This window comes from Pezoporus flaviventris, unplaced genomic scaffold (genome assembly GCF_033815535.1).
Source record: "Pezoporus flaviventris isolate CSIRO_AGI_PZ_B2104156 unplaced genomic scaffold, CSIRO_AGI_Pfla_v1 ptg000005l, whole genome shotgun sequence".
In the NCBI taxonomy this organism is placed as follows: domain Eukaryota; kingdom Metazoa; phylum Chordata; class Aves; order Psittaciformes; family Psittacidae; genus Pezoporus; species Pezoporus flaviventris.
In genome coordinates, this window is record NW_026892553.1 from 15,841,841 (window position 1) to 15,861,303 (window position 19,463).

A 19,463-nucleotide genomic window follows, 5' to 3' on the forward strand; every position below is an offset into this window, starting at 1 on the left:
TTGCACAAATTTTACTGACACCACCAAGCCACTGGACTGATGGCATCCTCAGACATCAGTTGTTAACAACTATATATTCACTGACAACAAGCGAATAGGAAAATAAAGCTACACTTAGATAATCAGAAGAAGAAATGGTAGAATACTTGAAACATACAGAGTTGTTTATTAATGTCTCTACCAGCTGTGTAATGTTGAGTCATAAAAAAAACCAAAAACATCTAAACCAGATTTAAAGCTTCTATTCAGTGCTGAATCCCTTCCTCTGTTTAAATAGCAAAAGGGATTCATATCCTTTTTTTTTTTTTTCCCCCAAGACGACCACTGATGCAATGCATCTTTAATTTTGAGGGTAGACAACAGGAAAAGCAAGATTATTCATTACAATCAAAATATTAATTAATTTTTCCTTGATGTAAAGCAATACAGAAATGGTGGTACTGCCTTCATCTTTTTCTAACATCAAGCATACAATTTTTACAAAGGGGCTTTATAAACTCCTGAGCAAGGTTATTATATATCTTTTCTCACATCAGAACAGATGTGAGAACAATGACCACTGTCAATTCCAAAAAATGAAGGATACAGGAGAAAAAAAATACAAAAATAAAATGGGTTAACTGACTTTGAAGGGGGTCTTCTCCTTTGGGATGTCCATGAAATGATTTTCAGGGGCTTTCTGGTTGCAATACATTTTTTTACAGTTTACTTAGAAGAACTGAAAAAAGTCTTATTTTTCATTAGTTCTGTGGACTGCCTCTGCGTCTTCTCCATGCTCTTTGTGGTCCTGGCTGTGCTAAAAGCTGTCTTCTTGCTGTGTTTTCTTGCAGACATTATTCCTGTTACTCCATTTTCTCCCATAAGTATTTCTTATTGAAAGTAACATTTAACTCTTGCACACCTGGGTTCCTCTGATCCAGTACATTGCAGCCAGAATAATGCAAGCAAGAAAACTTTGTTTGCTGCTGAGATCTATTGATTGTCTTTTTTTTTATCCACACATCAGCGCTTATTAACCACTATGACATTCAAAAGCTAGTTTTCCTCAGAATATTATTTAATCTCTTTTCTACTGATGCAAAAGAAGTCTCAAAGAGGGAACCTTGGAAGAAGTCAGAAATCATACTGTCCTCTTCACGGTACTGTTCAGCAGGGGTGCCATTAGAAATTCCCTTGTCATGGTTTCTTCCACTTCACAAGGAAGGATGAAAGAGAAACCCATAAAGCTGTCCTACAGTGAAGATGAAGGGAAATAAACAGTCATATGGACATCACAATTTGAAATATTTCTTTTATTTTACTAGAAGAATCAGATGCAAATACTTTCCCAGATCTCTCTTCAGTCACCTACTAAGGATTTTAATCCATTTCACCCATCAAGCCATAGGTATATTGGTTCAATATCTTAAAATATGACTTGGGAGAGGAATTGCTGAATGATTGCATTCACTGATTATCTTCAGTTTCTTTAGTACAGTCGGCACAATCTCTCCAATGTCTTCAGTTTGCATCACACTAATCAAGATGCAATAGAAAGAAAAACAAGCATTTGAGACCTGCTTCTGAAACCTGCAGGCCCACCTGAGACAGAGAATGTCTACCCTCACTAAGTAAACTATTATTCATAACATCTGCCTATCCAACGCAATGTGAGTTCCTGTCACTCATCATTGACATGTCTCTATACTAGGACTGGTATCCTAACACTGCATTATTATGTTTCATGAGAATACTCTTAATTCCCTTTGTATCACTATGCATGCTGATTATACAGTATCCTTTGACAATGGCAACATGTTCTAGTGTGATGTATTAATTCAAGAGGAAAAAAAAAAAGATATGCAAAGGCACTGTTAAAAGCACCATATATCTGGCAAAAATTGATTAAAAGCATGGAATTATTTTTTCAATAAACTTATTCTCCCAGTATGACAATAGTTTTTTACCATTGATCTCAGTGGTGTCAAGATGCCCAGATTTTGGGTTATTAATTAATAGCAAGGTATAACACTAGCTGTGTTGTTCTGTGTCAAGTCAAATTTTTAGAGGCTTTCTATTTCCCTTTAATTCCTATAGAGCACTTCTTGACTTATTAGTAAAATAACTTCTCTCTAATTCAGTTACTATGATTAAGTGTACATTATCAGATCACACTAGACAAATACTTCTGGCAGTATTTTCAAGCATCAAGTGACCATAATCATATATACTTGACATGCATAATTATAACACATTATTATTCAGCTAAGAATGAGTAGGTGGGACTCTCACAGTATGTCTTCTCATCATATTTTCTACAATAGATTACTACTTTTGTCTTTTTTAATATTTGACTTCTCTGCCCTTCACTAATGTCCTCAATGATTTCCTCCATCACGCATTTTACTACTTCACCCTACCCTAATTATTAACTTTAAACTCTCCACTGACCCTAACTTAACTCTCTGTAGATACAAAAGCTTTGGAAAAAAAAATCCTCAGTGAGAAAGTGTTTGCCAGATAGCTTTTCTTCAAGCTTTTGCAGCTTCAAATCTTATCACAGTAAACACTGAACCAAATACTGCATTGAACAGCACTATATTTAGTTGTATTACAACAGTAATGTCACTTTTCCAAGTGCTGTTGGACTCCAACGAAGCCACAGAATTTGTCTCCAAGGGTGGAGATCTTGGTACCTGCAGTTTCACTCTCAGCGATGAGACTTTGCAAGTAGTTAGTCATCTGATACACACCTCCTGGGATCAGGCACCGAATCTACTGTAAATTCAGTTCTTCTTTCACTTGCCAAAAGAATCCTCCTCCTACAACATATGTGTAAGCAGAGAATACAGAACGAAAAGTGTTTTATTTCAAAACTTCAGTGAACAGATTTCTAGTTTTATTTAGTTATTGTTACAAAAAAGAAAAAAAGTATTCCCTCTGGCTCAGGGCTGTATGTGAGGCTCCTGAGTGGAGAACAGATGAGCTAGACATGGTATGTATAAAATTGTAACACAGACAAGAATGTGAGATTTTACTCTTTCTTTCTCACATTATGACTTAGCTGAAAAAAAACCCCTTAACATCAATATTATGAAGTATTCTTTATTCTGCACTTTACGTGTTTCTAACCACTGTATTCAATGCAAACAGCTTAACTCCCGTGAAGAACTTGACCAGGGAGAATCAATGCATTTAATTGTACTAATCTCTCAGCAGAGCTAGTTTCAAACCTGCTGGACTGCTAACAGCTGTGGTGTTCTATGCGCTGAATTCCCATCACTAAATACACACTTGAACACCAAATGCAAGGGGTATAAGAACAGTAAGTCAACAGATCTTAAGTGATATCAGCAATTCCAGATTTATTTTGCAACTAAATCAAAATCTCAGTAATACTCAATGACACTGGTAACACCTTTTTTGGCTCCAGTTCTGTGTACCTTCAATGACCTTTAGTTCAATGCACACAATGTTCACCACTAATATACTTACATTTTGTTTTTTTTTTTTAATAAATGAACAGTATTCATTCATTTTGAGCAAAAATACAAGCCCTGTTCCATCTAGGAAAAATCTCTTAGTCAAAGACATTTAGTTTTAAAGCTAGAAGTCTTTAAATATTGTGCTGGATTACTGTAGTCTGGTTTTCAATTACAAGAATCCAAAAAAGCCTGATGGTAGACTGCAACTTGTCTATGAATCAGTTTAGTCTATATTCGAAAGACCATTTTAGATGGTTTCATGGCTTAAAGCAGACATTTAAAACGTATTCAGTTTCTTTATTGTGGCATTAAGAATATTAAAGTGACAATAAGAAAAAGGGACAATGCCAGGTAGTGACAGAGACATGGGTCTGTGTTTACTAGAGACTAAATAATAACAAAAAGCCTCCTTCTATGTTCCTGCTGGCTTAAACCCAACCAGAACAAACAATGAAACAAAAAGGAATAGCTGTCCTATCAGGGCAGAAAAAAAGTAACATCACTGTAACTAAAAGCGGAATAGCAGTGACACACTGCCCTTGTACAGAGATAAACAATGTTGCATCCACTTTTAGTATCACATAGGATCTACTTTGAAGTTCCACGAGTCAGTTACCAGTGCTTTCCTCAGGACATTAGAGAGAGAAAATTAAAACATGGTTATTTCAGCAGCACAAAGAAAGTTTTGTGTACGTCAAGCAAGACTTTTATCTCTGAGCTGGGACTCACACAGTAACAGACTATCTAGACCAGAGGAATCAATTTACTATTGAAGATATTTGTACTATATAAAGGATTCAATCTAGATGGCTTTCAGCAAATGTTTTGCTTTCACTGAATGTACAGCACTTGATATACATATTACAATTGTAATATTATTACAGTGATGTATTTTTACTTTGCTTTAACCATCCTTTATGAATTTTAACACAAAGAAGTACTTAGTTAGGGTTTGTTTGTTTTTTTTTAATAATATATGCCCACAAGAAGCTACTTTTCAGGACATCTTTCCTATCCTTTCTGCAATGCTATAAATTATACACATTTACTTGCTTGATTTACAATCTCTGTCACTCCTGAATTTAACCTATTGTACAAAAAACAAAACAAAAAAAAAAACCAAACAAAAAAAACAACAACCCCCCCCCTAAAATTAGAGATAGCTTTTCAATGATATTTTAAGGACCAGGACCTCAGAATCAATAAAAAGCCAAAACAAAACAAAACCTAACAAAACCAACCAGCTTTTAAGTGTACATAACATAACCTGTATGTAAAGTTAGCATTCAACCCACACCTAAGGGAAAGACAAATGTTTTGCTCCCAGTTTGGTCACTGGGCACTGTCATATCCTGTGTAATATCTGATTACTTCAGAAATGACATTTTCATGTCATAAAGTCTAATTCATAGGCAGTTTCAAGTGCTATTTTTAGAGATAACATCCAAGACTAATGAATGCAATACACTAGGAAGTTAATATGACTAAGATGTAAGCATGAAGTTAAATCATGCTGTCTTGTCTACCTGTTCAAGTCATTCTTTTCTTGGCAATAATACACAGTACGAGTAATATTCCTCAACTGATAGTTTATAACCTTTATCTTTGTCTGGTGTGCTTTCACTTAAAACAGTATTTACCACTGACTTAAATACAAAGAGTTCTCCAGTGAAGGGTATTTGTGTGTTGTCATTGTGAACCTTCAGATCCGTGTGTGTATGTACCATTGTGCAGCTGCTACAACTGATATCAGATCAGTCACATTTGCTGTGACTTTAGAGTAAAACTTTCAATTCTTTTGAAGGACAATATCAGGCAGAATAAAGAAAAATACTACTCTGGGCTCATTTCTGTCTTTCGCCTTTCATAGTTTTCTGTGAGATTTCACCTTTTCTCACATTCTATCAGAAACTTCTATTATGCTTTTTTTTTTTTTTTACCTTTGATCCTCAAAATGCTTCAAAGAAACAGAATACAATTATTGTTTTACTACAGGCCCCTTCTCTGCAACAAAAACAAAAAGCAAAGTAACTCTGCCTCATTTACCCCCACTCAGACAGATTTGTGGACTTCTTTCCTCATGAAAACTGAGGTTGAGAGTCTTCAATGCTTTCTTTACCATTTATCTTGAGAGCCTTGCTGACTGCATGTGTAAGGAGTGTTAGGTTTTTGTACAACTTGCTGTAAAGATTTCTTACACAAACTGCAAAACATTTAATAAAAGCTGTTAAGCTGTTGATTTGTCAGATGTTAAGAAAAAAAACATTTTCAATACTCTGAAAAATTAAATTAATAGCAAACAATAAATTTCCCACAGGTAATCTTCTAATACATCTTGCACCAGTGTTTCCTACTGTACTATGGCTTAAAAAGCCATCCCTCTTGAAATTGTCTTACATTTGCATAAAAGAATGACAGGTATAAGCAGATAAACTTTTCAGTGAACTAATTTAGTTAAATTTAAGCACATTAACTTTTGTTTAGTAAAGAATCAGTGAACATAATCATACTATGGAGTCAGGAAATAAGGAATAAACTGATTGTTGTGGAATGTTTGGTTGTTTTTTTTTCCTAAATATTTCTAGGACATTTCAAGTATATTAATATTTGTAAGAGCCCTGAATGTGAACCTTAGAATCTGACAGCTCTGGTCATTTTGGTAAGGTCAACAAAATGCAGACTTTTTTTTTTTTTGGTCCAACATTTGGTATTTTCTCATCCTTTATCATCACGTGAAACAGACATTCTGATGCCTTCCATTAACTGATTCAATGCTAAAAGATATTTGCTCAATAGATGTGTCATTTTTCAAGGTGTACTCATCTTTTCAGAAGTGGGTACATACAAGATGACTAACTTCACAGAGGGTATCTCTCACACAGGCCCATAAAACTGCATCAGCAATGAGCCACCAGTAGTATTCTTCCACTTTCTTCATTACCAGTTTTGTTCAAGCCTTTTATATCTGTATGGTATTTCCATTTCTGCTATCCAAAACAAGTGGTTAAAATGAAAAGCAGGCTTTCACCTCATTTAAAGATGCATACTGAATGAGAAGGGGCATCCCAATGGCTCAGCTGGAGTCCTGAAGAGCAATTTCCATATGGAAATACAAGATACTGATGTTAGTAAAGTTCAAAAGCCAAACAATTCCTTAGCTATTTAATAATTTCTCACAGACTTCATTAGAAACTGGACTGGGAGAAAAGGACTATTGAAATGTGACACACAAAACTGTTCTTAGAAGTACTAATCACACATTCGTAACAAGTTACTTGACAAATGATTCAGTAGGATGTTAGAAAAAAATAACATAGAATAGAGTCATAGAATCATAGAATAGTTAGGGTTGGAAAGGACCTTAAGATCATCTAGTTCAAACCCCCCTCCCATGGGCAGGGACACCTCCCACTAAACCGTGTCACCCAAGGCTCTGTCCAACCTGGCTTTGAACACCACCAGGGATGGAGCATTCACAACTTCCTTGGGCAACCCATTCCAGTGCCTCATCACCCTAACAGTAAAGAACTTCTTCCTTTTATCCAATCTAAACTTCCCCTGTTTAAGTTTGAACCCATCACCCCTTGTCCTTTCACTACAGTCTCTAATGAAGAGTCCCTCTCCAGCATCCCTATAGGCCCCCTTCAGATACTGGAAGGCTGCTATGAGGTCTCCACGCAGCCTTCTCTTCTCCAGGCTGAACAGCCCCAACTTCCTCAGCCTGTCTTCATACAGGAGGTGCTCCAGTCCCCTGATCATCCTCGTGGCCCTTCTCTGGACTTGTTCCAACAGTTCCATGTCCTTTTTATGTTGAGGACACCAGAACTGCACACAATACTCCAGGTGACGTCTCACAAGAGCAGAGCAGAGGGGCAGGATCACCTCCTTCGACCTGCTGGTCACGCTCCTTTTGATGCAGCCCAGGATACGGTTGGCTTTCTGGGCTGCAAGTGCACACTGCCGGCTCATGTTCGTTTTCTCATTGACCAAGTCCTTCTCTGCGGAGCTGCTCTGAATAAAGAGCTAACTTCCTAATGACCTAGAATATATTATTTTCCGTAAGAAAACAGTATGAGCATTAATTTTAAGTCAAGTTGACAGATCTAAATCCAAATCATCACAAACTTGAAAAATAAGTATTTAAGGGTTCTATTAAATAGCCTCAAGAGCTCTTATGTACCTTCATCCCTTTTCCACTCAGCAAACACACTAAGGGAAATGCTCATAAAACAAAATCCCTAAATCTGCACATTCTACTGGGTAAAAAAAAAAAAAAGACAACAAACCAAACCAAACAACAACAATAAAAAAACCCATAAGGATAGAAATGACAAAAGTAGCCTGAGGTCTGGCAGCTGATGAGAGCAACCTGTAGGGCAGTCAGTTGGGAGCCTCTCCAGAATCATTCTAGCAACATACACTCCTTTCAAAATGGCTATTCACCCAACCTTTAGCCACCTATCGAGTCATACCAGTACTTGGAAATATTTATTGCACAACCAAAAATAAAAAAAGATTTTACTTAACATAAATCACTGAGAACAGTGAAGCTGCCGTTCACATGTGATCTCACTATCAGCTGTACAATTTTTCTGATGAAATGGGGCTTACCTTCCTAATGACTTGTCAGGTGCTTCACAGTTCTGGCTTGTCTGAAATTCCACCCTTGGGACTGGCTGCAAAAGTATCTAATAGATTCTAATAAAGTCAACTTTCTCTGTGTTAAAGCTCTTCCTTTCTAAAGGAAGCATGCCTGTTATGTTATTAATTTGCTAGCATTGCTATTCACAAATAAACCAATCTCCTTCACACAGCTGTATAAACCACCACAAATAAAACAATACACAGATGGGAGTGCAGCAGTCTAAATGTTTAGGTTCAGTTATTATACATGTAACTATCTCCACTCTACATCCCTAGCTTCAGATGTCACATAAAAGGGGTTATTTCCAATTTTTAAAATATCATGTCTTTCTACAGTCTAGAAAGTTGAAGTGCAGTGCCCAGATGTTCCCTGCACAGCTCTTGTCCAGCATGAGGACAAAGTTCTCATGCCTTCGGTTGTTTACCATCCTAAGAGGCAGGAAAGAGCAGTTTACATTGACATTCTGCAAGATTTATCTTATTTTTTCTCCTTTAAATACCATGTTAACATCCCTGTAACAGAAAAGCCTACAGAACACCAGGAGAAAACACAAGAAATATAAGACCCGCTTTCTATCTGGCAGTAAAGCCAAAGCAAAGGAAACCAAACCCTTATACCTTTTTCTTCATCTCTTAAGGTAACATGTATGGATTTTGCCTTCTCTTCCTTGCTAATTTTCATATCCATGCAAAATCAACCAATCCAGATACAATTCAGCTAAATAAAATAGCAAAACTGTACTCTATGTCTTCTTCCTTTCTGTTCCATGTAATGCAGACAGCTCTGTAGCAGAATACTTGTTAACCATGTGTTAACCATGTGTTAACCAGCTCTCATTGCACTCCAGAATGTGAACTATGATTATCCACTCTAGAAATACAGAACTGTGCAAACTTGACATGAAACACAAAATTGAACTGGTACCCTTTCTGTACATAAAACTTCCAAAGGAAACTTAGTGCCTTAGGAATAACATTCTGAAACAAGTGGCAGGTAGCACCATTCAGGTTCTCTAAGGAGCTCACCTAACTTCTCTGCAATAGCAGACATACCCTTCTAAATGCATGGACATAAAACTCAAGAGTCACTCAAGATGCTAAGTCTTCAGAGCCTTGCTTGCTATCTTCTTGCTGTGTTTTTCTGTTTTTGTTATTGTTATAATTGTTTTTCGAAAGAAGATAGGATATAAGGAGGGGTGAGGAGCCATTGTAATAAAAGCACATTAGTTTCAGATTACCAAGCTTGCCCATGATGATATAACAGAACACTCAATTTCCACCAGATTTCTTTATGCTAACACAAAGCCCCCAAGACAAAGAGTCTTAAATATACACAATTAGAGAAAGAATATGATGCTATTATCCTAATTTGAAAATGAAGCTGCCAATAAAAAGGAAAAACAAATGGGAGAGAATCAAGACTAAGAAACAATAAATGAGCTCTGCATTCATATTTTCAACTGTTCTCCACTATGGTAAGAGGGGTAAGAATTTGGTTTATGAATCTACATCAAAGAGAACACAGAAGAGACATAAACCAAAAATGCAGCCATGGAGGATATGAATTACAGATCTTTATTCTCCTAGGTACCACCTTATTGGCTTACGATTTTGTATTCGACCGTTTGCCCATTAGCCCCCAGAAAATACTGTGTAATAAGGAATTAGCTTTGTATTTGCCATCAATTACTGCAAGGTAGGAGCAGAGGCCAGTCAGCAAAATCTGTTGTTTTTTTGAAAGGACAAAGCAAAATTGCAATGGTCTTCTGCCTTCCTGAGATTAGCGGAATCAATTCAGCTATCTAAGACCTTTTGCCAAGGTTATCTTAAAAAAAAAACAAACAAAAAACAAACACAACATTGGCTCAAACTGGATTTGCAGCTGTTTTTCTGTGAAGTTAAGTTTACATCAGACTTTACATCAGGAAGGAGGTATTAGAATGCCTACTGGTTGTCTGCATCATGTGTATGCATCAATATTGGGCAAGCCTGCCATAAGTAGACAATTAAAAACAAAGCAAACTTGCAGGATCAGCTTACTGTCATCTCAATATTTTACAGGGATCTGGATTTGTGCCTGGTCAGCACTTTGCTAATTAACTGTATTCTGACTATTCTGCAGAAATGATATTTTAGCTTGTAAACTATCAGATGAATATTATGGTCAGATAAACTGACACTGCAAAACTGTAAAGTCCCTGTCAGTCTCCTGCATCTTACCCTTCAAATGCTCAGAAGAGGCCAAAGTGTTGATTGTATCAATATTATGTGCGTTCACAATGTGAAGCATTTGTACATGTACTGGAGTTAAGATTTATTTCAGTATTTGAACACCCAGTGTAGTCTCAAACCAAGTATATTAAAATACAGGTGTGTATTATCATACCTTTAATGAATATCTAAGGACTAAGATGTGATCAATCCAACTTTCTCCAGGTTTCTCTGAGAAAGTTCTAGTCTCTTTACTCAAAAAGGAAGATGCCTTATGCTTGTAAGTCCATGTAAGCCACAAGCTAAAAAGCAGTATTCATTGGAGAAGTGCTTGAAGCAGGCCCTTCAGGACAGTTCTTAAGCCTGATGGTTTTTACTTCTGGTTTACTGTCTCAGAACAAAGGTCAATAGATGAAGTGTGGCTATTTTTCTCCTTTATCTAATACAGTGTCTTGACATATTGTAGTCTAATTGTAAAATAACTCTTTGTCACATTAAGCATGCCTATTGGATTTCTCTATTAGGGTTCTGTGCTAAAAGTTTAGAATATAAAAGGTGAAAAGAAAATTTCCTATGTTTTAAAAACAGCAAAACCAATCTCTGTGGCAAGCTTGTGCATTCACTGAAAGCAAAAGCAAAACCTTGACACAACACGTGGACTGGAAGCTAAAAGGTAAATTATACTTGCTGTGTTTTTCTGAACTGAATCTTGCCTGTATGATCAGCAGCATTCAGACTCCCGGCAGGGAAGTCTCCAAAAGAGAGGGAAAGCTAGGCAGGTGGCTTTAAAGAAAGCACAGGGAAATGTACTAAATAAAAATTCCAGTGAGAAGTGAAATTGGTTAAATTGCCTGCAGGACATCTGTGGAGGAAAAGGGTCTACACAGATTTCCCCACTTTGAGGGGTGGAGAGAAAAGCATTTCAGGGCACGAAAAGCACATGCACATATGGAAGGCTGGTTCATTATAGACAATTTCTTTTTTCCTTACAGATATTCTGTTTAGGAAACAGACAGGATGAGGGTCACACTGAGATAGAGTGAAGGGGTGTATTTGAATGAATTGGTCAGTAAAAGATTCAGCTGATAGCCATAAGCACAGGAAGAATAAACTGCATGGGAGCAATAGGTACAGCATCACCTGGTCCTGAAAGCAGGAGTTCAGAAATAGCCATAGGCCTTATGGGGGTGATACAGCTGAAAGATGCCCCTGTCAGAGTGTTTACCTAAAAGACAGGAGTCATTCCTGCTTCATCATTACTAGTCAGCAGGAGCTTCAAAATATTCAAGATTGGATTAACTATGAATCTTTAACAGGCAGTTCGTAATTTGGGGGTGGGAGGAGTAAGCAGAGCTCAAAAATAGCTAAAGAAGAGAAAAGAACAGCTGCCCTTGACAATTATTCAAAAAGAAAAAAAAAAGGAAGTGCATTCTAAACCACAGCTGTTCGTCTGTGAATTAAACTCGGCATTCACTCAAGACATTTAGCTCAGATTGTTAGTCCAGGCTTTAACACGTCCCCATATGAGAGCATTTGGTCCTATCAAAATAGATGAAACCAAGGAGCCCAAATTGCTTAAGCAGCTTGGAAGGTCTCTACCTTTTGAACAGGCAAACTGTTCCTTCCTCAGCTGCATAACACAGCCTTCCTTTTTCACAGAAGTGTGGTTTGTTTCCCTCAGATATCAAGACAGTTTTTTCAAATACCAGAATCTTCTGGGCTTCATGTGGCCACTATAGGAGAGGATCAAGTTCCAGATCATCTTGGGAATGTAAGTTACTGGATACTATAAGAGTAATGCCATTGAATGATAGCCTTTAAAGTTAGTTTTAATTCCTTAGCATACACCACAATACTGAGAATTACTTAAAACCTGTTTATATTCCTCTCTAGTTTGATGAAGAAAGAAAAGCAAGAATAAAACCTCAAGAATGAATCACACAACTAGGTTTGAATGCAGAGATGCCATCTTTTACAAAAAACACGCTTACTTCTAAAATCAGTTCCTTTGAGGCAAGATAATAGGTTTCTAATGACCTAATTAATTTTACACTAAGTGTATTTTGTGAATGTACAAAGTTAGATAGTGAATTGCTGTTTCTGCTTTGGTAAGAAATGGCTGTACCCAAACAGGTCTCTAAAACCAATGTACAGTAATTCGTGCTGACAGCTTATTCTAATTACAATTGAATATAATAGCTCAGCTGAGATACCAAATTTCACTGCAAGTAACGCTTTGCTACATTGTAAACAAAATAAAATGAAAACCCGTTATAAATCCAAGTTATTTTAGCTGAAACTTTGTTTTTTCTAAGCACATAATGCTACTAAAGGGTATAATGTAGCAAGCAGATGATTTGTCCAGTGCTGATTTTGAAAATTAGAAGATTTGGGTTTAATTTTGGTCTTGTTTGTTTTTTTTTCAAGTAAAACTAACAGACATAGGTTTATTCATATTAACACAGACACATAATATTGATACTTACTTTTTTTACTCACAACTGTACCAGAATTCTCTGAAATAGCCACACGAAAAATTGAGGTATTTATTCTTCTCTCTTTTAATAACTAGATTCTGATATGTCAAGAAAGACTTCAGGAAGTAGGTTAATTCCTGGTTCAATGAAAAGACATAACAATGGTAAGTTGTCTTTATTCATACCGTATATCATACATTCTTCTGTTTTAGAAATGTACCTGTTCATCCTAGCAACACACAAATGTGAATGTAACATAAGCAAGAAGCATAGTGCCTCAGACAAGAGGGTTTTCTGTAAGCTATAACCTAATGGCAGGAGTTTATAAGCTGGTGACATGAAAAAAATACCTAAGTAATTACAGCTTTAGGGCAAACAGCAGAGCTAAATGTTAAACAGATTTTATTATTTTTTTTTTTTTTAAATATGCCTTGACAGCCATCTGCCCAATTAGAAACAGGTTTTGGAAAACACATAACAGTAAGTGTAAAATATTATCTGTAACAAAGATGCAATATACACTAAGAAAGGCAAAAAGTACTATAGTTTGCATGTTAAGAGCTTTTATGGAAATAAACAAATTTCCCACAGGAACATGTTCATATATAAGGAAAAGCAAAGAGGTGACCTGGGTCTTCAATGTTCATTTTTAGGGGGAGTCAAAAATCGGTATCCTAAGATTTTTAAAGTTTTATAGGATTTAAAATACAAAGACTTTGAAATCAACATTTAAATCTAGAGACAATCTTAGGCATTTATGTTGGGAGATTTTTAAGGCAAGAAGTACTTAATTTTATGTAACACTCCTACTCTTTTCTATCTGAACATGGACAACTGTAAAGTATGTATCTGCATATATACCAGCCATAAGCCATATAAGCCATATACCAGATGAACATGAAAGTTCAGGAATGCAATTTGTCAGTTGATAGCAGGGATATGAAACAAGACTAAAAGGTTTGACTGCCATAAGCCAACAGTTTTGTCCGAACAGTATGTGTGAGCATTAGAAAAATCACAGTTTTCTGGATACAATACAAGTGGCTAAGCAGAATGGCATGTTCTTGCCTTCACCTACCACATTAGTAAATAATGGAGCCCTGGATCCTGGGTGAGACATCTGGCAAACACAGCTATGTGTCACAGGAGTGGCCATTTCAACAAAGGAACTAGGACCTCTGCAAGTGGAATCTCCTAAGTGATGTCAAGAGACAAACTAATAAGACCATGCAAACCAATGAAATAAATGTCAAAATATATAATTATTAAAAAAAAAATGACCAAACAAAAAAACACAAAATATGAACAATGCAGAAAATGCAGGTGTTAGGATTAGTATCCAAAGCAACATGGCTTGTTTCTGCAGAAAGAAGTATATGAAGAGCACCAAAATAGGTATTTAAGTATTTTAAATCAGAATCCATGCTCATTTAAGAGTGAACAAAAGCACAAAATCTCTACATTAGAAGAGCCTGTCCTTTTTCATACTGGCATCCTGCAAAAAGATTATTCATTATAAGAAGACAGAAATTTTCTGTAGGATAATATGAATGAGGCATGTAGTTAATCCACTAAGATTCCATTAAGAAGTGAGCCGATGTTCAGCCAACTAATTAGCCATTCATTAAAACAGAACCGTAAATGACATTTCCAACATATTGCAAAATTCCTCTGTAGTAATATTTTCCCATCTACATCTAGTCTGACATTTATATTCTATGTCTCTTTCATAATTATTTCAAATAATTCCTCTGACATATTGAGGGGAAGATAGCTTAAAAAGAGATTACTTACCACCTACTGGTTGCTCACAAAGAAAGGAGCAGGACAGAGTATTAACATAGAACTGATGTGTGTATGACCCTAATAATCACTACTGTGGTTCAACTTTTTCATGGTGAAAATTTTCTGCTGCTTGAAATTATTTGCACACACATTTACTCAGGATTCATCTTCCCAAAAATGACCACACATAAAAGTAATTCACTTGATTCACAGAAAGCAATACAACACCCCAAAGTTGTCATAAAAAAAGACTAAATCTAAAGCTGGAGTTTTCATGTCCTGCTTACTTCTGCTCTTGCTGCTGCTAGTACAACAGCTACTGCTGGATAGAACAGGAAAGTATAGAGAGGGTTGCACAGATGTTTCCCTAGACAAAAAATAAACATGGTTCCTACCAAGACAGAACTTGATACTCAGTACAATTGTTATTTGTTGTATGTTCACTCAGGCATTCCCTGCACCTCTTTGACTGGTAATTAACAAAGTCACAAAAGCTGACAGACTGCAGGAATAGTACAATCTCAGTGCTATTTACACCGATAGAGACCTGCAGTTTGCTATGTTTTCGTATCAGGTTTTAACATAAAGATTATTTCTTTGCTATTACACCACCACGTTATTAATTTCTGCTTAAAAAATATACAGATTTCTTCTTCACACTTTGGCTCATGGTTCTAGATTTCAAACTGCATGCTCTTTGAGCAGTCTCTTCCACACTTAAATTATTGGTCTTACCATTCCTGTCCCTACCCCTCTCCCATTATGCATTATTCTTACCTAACTTCTTTTAATGATACCGATATTTGAAATCCATCCAAGTTTTTGCTGATCCCAGATTTGGTTACTATACTTCAAGAAAACCTAGTCAAAGCCAGCAATACATTACAGTTCATATCTGGTAAGATAATGATACCTGAAAGATAAAATACATAAAATATCATGCGCTGTGTAGGGATAAATGGAGCTACATCTCATGCTGCATCTACAAAAAGGACTGACCTACATAATCAAGAGAATAGCTACCCAGTGTTCAAAACTCATCTCTTCTAAAGATTTCTTTCATTTTCGTTTATGCCATTACCAAAGTCATGTAAGTCAGAAAACAGATTGGTTAAGAAATTATAATAGCAGATACATCCTTAGATAGAAAAAGTTATCTTCCTGACACCACTTCACCTGTCTTGGTCAATACCCAAAATGATTTCTAGATGCTTTAGCAGACCTAAATGTGGTAACAATCTGTGATGTTTCTGCCATATGCCAAATGTAATCTGCAACCCTGAATAAATTCATCTTCCTATCCGAAGCATAACCAACAATATACAAACAGAAGACAGCTGCCAGAATACAAAAAGCTCTGGCAAGCATATGGAAAAAAACCAAACCAAACCCTCAAAACCACATAATCAAGATCTTGAGATGCAAAAGGTGCCAAAGGTTTCACTTACCAAAAGGTGTATAGATACAAGAACGTGGGATTTATCAGTCTGTAGAACCTCACGACCCACACAGCCATACAGTCCACAATACAGCCATTATGAGAGGAACACAGAACCAGACCAGATGGCATCATATATACACTGCACTTTAACCAATACTTAACAGCCAAATATAAAATCTTCCAGAACACACACAAACCTCAAGAGTGTGTAAATTTGAATGAGTTCACTTACTGTCCATGTTTAAATTTTTATTTTAAGGAAACTTATTTAAGACATACAAGTGTACTTTTACATTGGCTTTAACACATTTATAGATCACCACATACATGAATAATTCATTGCACCTTTTAGGGGAGCTTTGCCTGTGAAAATGGGGTTATGAGATGATTATTACATGGGTCGTGATCATCCATTGGTGTACTTTCATTTAGTCTGTGAGAACTTCTCACCGAGTAAGGATTTAGAAAGAAACCTTTCTGCCAGAAACACACTAATAGAAAAATGGTCACAATGTCCTCTTTAAAGCACACAGCATTTAGCTTACATTTTAATTAAATAAAACTCTATTACAGTAATTTAAAGGAAAAATACTATCTTTTCACATTGTGAGCAATTTTTTCACAGAATTCTACATTTTAACATAGTCTCACTAAGAATTCAGGAACGGTTCACTTTAGAATAAATTGGTACAGAACAAAATGTGTTTACTATCTATGTATGAAAGTGTATTGTTAAAAACAGAATCCGAGTAACTTGGAACAAATTTTAGAGCAGATGCACTGGCTAGTAGTATTAAATAGCAATGCTTTTAAGACTCTTCAAAGCAACAGTCCGCAGGCAGTGGGAATGCAGCACTAAGATAAAATACCTATCAGTGGCACTACATTTTGCAGCAAATATAATTGATGAGAAGCTGGGTAGAGTGGATTATAAATTGCAGGGTACAAGCAGTAATTTCTGCTCTGGTCAATGTAGATAGTAGATGTATAGGATAAAGACTGTCACTGATACAATAAAGTGCAGAATCACCCACTAACGAGAAGGATTATATTTTATTGATTGGTAAGAGATAGAACACCTATATTATCCAAAAGTAGGTTCTTCTGCCTTAAAAAAAAAAAAAAAAAAGAAATCTCTTTCTGCAAACCCTGCATCAAATATTAATCAAGCAATAATTAAATGTGATAAAGAAAATTGTCTTGATATCTCACTTGCAATCATTTTCTTGGTGCATAAAATAAGCCAAGCATGACTGAATCAAACTGTAATACTCTAATACTTGATTCTTAAATTTTAATGTTCTCCTTTATTCCTAACCCCTTGTTGGAAATACTATACTTGGCTGACTCAGTACCCTAGCTAATGATACCATTGCTTATCCACAATGCAGCAAGACTGGAAAGCAGGACCAATACAGCAAGATAAGGTTTTAGAGTCTTCTTTTGTATTGCTTGAACTGTTTCACTTTAACTGCCTGCCAATTTTATGACACTTCTGTGACACAGTACCAAGGTCAGAGAGACCTAGATGTAACAGTCCATCTACCTCTCTACTCGGCAAGTGGTTACACACATGCTTAAGTACATTTTAAAGGAAATAATGTTTTAACCAGATGCTTAAATGGTTCTGGCCTACTGAGGGGTGAACAATTAAACAGTCAAGAAGCAGTTATGATTTCAGGTTCTATGGCTTAGGTGCTAGGCTTTGCCAAAGACTATTTCATTACCTGTTCATAATCAGAACAAACATAAAATGGAGAAGTTACAGCCTATTTCAAGTAGGTTGCCTGAGACTGGAGCACTCAGCTTGGTAAAGAAGTCATGGTCAGCTTTCCATTTGTACCAACTATCTGATTTTAGATCTAGTTGTATGAGCTACTATTTCTGCATGCAAGCCTCTGCAGGATCAGGCCCCTAATGTGACAAATACTTTTAAAATAATTTTCAAAATGATTGGTAATGAAGAAAAATCCATGCCATAAATCTGCCTGATGCGTAATTAGTTCACGATTTGTGCTAGTTTCAGATTCCAACTCAAAACAGTGTAAATTATATCCCATCAAAGAGATTCTCTAATGTTCATTTACAATCAATGACATTTATTTTAAATATAATGGTATTTAATGGCATTTAATGGGAAAGGTTGTGATTTCTTTGCATGCTGGGAACACTATACAGGTTACAGTAAAATATAAAAAACAACATAACTGCCTGACATTTAGCACTATTGAATGTATCAGACCCTCACTTCCTCCTGTGACAATATTACTGTCCTAGCCTTACCAAAAAATCCCACAAAGTTTTTTTTTTTTCAAATAAAATGCTTGAGACATTTGGAATGATTAAAATGCATGAAAATCAGAGAGACTTTATGTATCTACTCTGTTTTTACTGAAGACTTCATAGGATATTTTTTCCTCAAGAGGACAAAAAAATTAGACAGTATTTGAAAGGTCTCCATTGTTATAAAGAACAATGTATAACATCAAGGTGGCAAGAGAAGAGAAATTCATGAATATACAGAAGAAAAAGAAAAGCAAAGTCTGCACAAAAGTAAATAACGGTCACATTTAACCAACTCTAAATTGAAAAGTATTATAAAGGAAAAGGCAAAAGCCCTCTGCAAGATTCCAAGAGGCCACACTTCCCTAATGAATACTCCATCTGTTACAAGCATGGAAGTTACAAGCATGGAAGATAGCAAAATACTTGCCTTTAACTTGTGCCTGCTGGAAAACATGATGCCAGAAGCACTTTCCTCCTTCTTCATTTGTTCTTGCTAACATTACAGCAGGATTTGCATTTCCTGCAATGAGACATACAGAAACTTTAAAGCAGACTGCCCTTCACATAAGACAAGTATATATAGTTGACAGCTATCAATTCAGGTATCTAAATCCCAGCTGGCAGATTTGAAAGTCTCCTATTCAGCAAAGGGAGATTAGGATCAGGCTAGTGCAGCTCCTCAGGATGCAAAATAGGGGGAGCTGCTCTTCCAGATGATATCAAAAGGTGGCTGTCTGGTGGGAAGGCAGGTATTAATTTTGGTGGATTTGCATCAATTTTTTGCTTGATCAGAAAGAAGACTGTATCTAAAATGTTGTACCTAAATGACTAAAGAGTATTATGTTCTGACTGGAAAGATAAAACAATTAGCCAGTAACCCTATTTTATAAAGTATGCTAAAAATATATATTTCTCAGAATTTGCCTCCTAGAGGCTAATTATTCTGGTTAACTACACAGAAGAAAGCATAGTTAACTGGCATATCTCCTCAAATACTCAAACATAAAGTACATCCGTTCTGTCCAGATTTTAGTGTTTCAGAATAAAATAATGCTCTAGTTGACCAGCTTTGTTTACTCAATTAACATTATTTCAAAATAATAACTTAATAAAACTCTACTGAACATTCTTCAGATTTCTTGTTTACATGCTTAC

The 19,463-nt window shown here is 36.1% G+C and overlaps 1 long non-coding RNA gene across 1 annotated transcript; it reads right to left on the reverse strand.

The window, feature by feature from the left end:
- Positions 1-700: 700 nt before the first annotated feature.
- LOC133265524 (uncharacterized) lies at positions 701-14,066 on the reverse strand. The gene is made up of 3 exons (XR_009741994.1): positions 12,802-14,066; positions 2,676-2,798; positions 701-1,231 (listed from the first exon to the last, which is right to left on the reverse strand). It is a non-coding gene; the product is annotated as an uncharacterized LOC133265524 (long non-coding RNA).
- Positions 14,067-19,463: the final 5,397 nt, after the last annotated feature.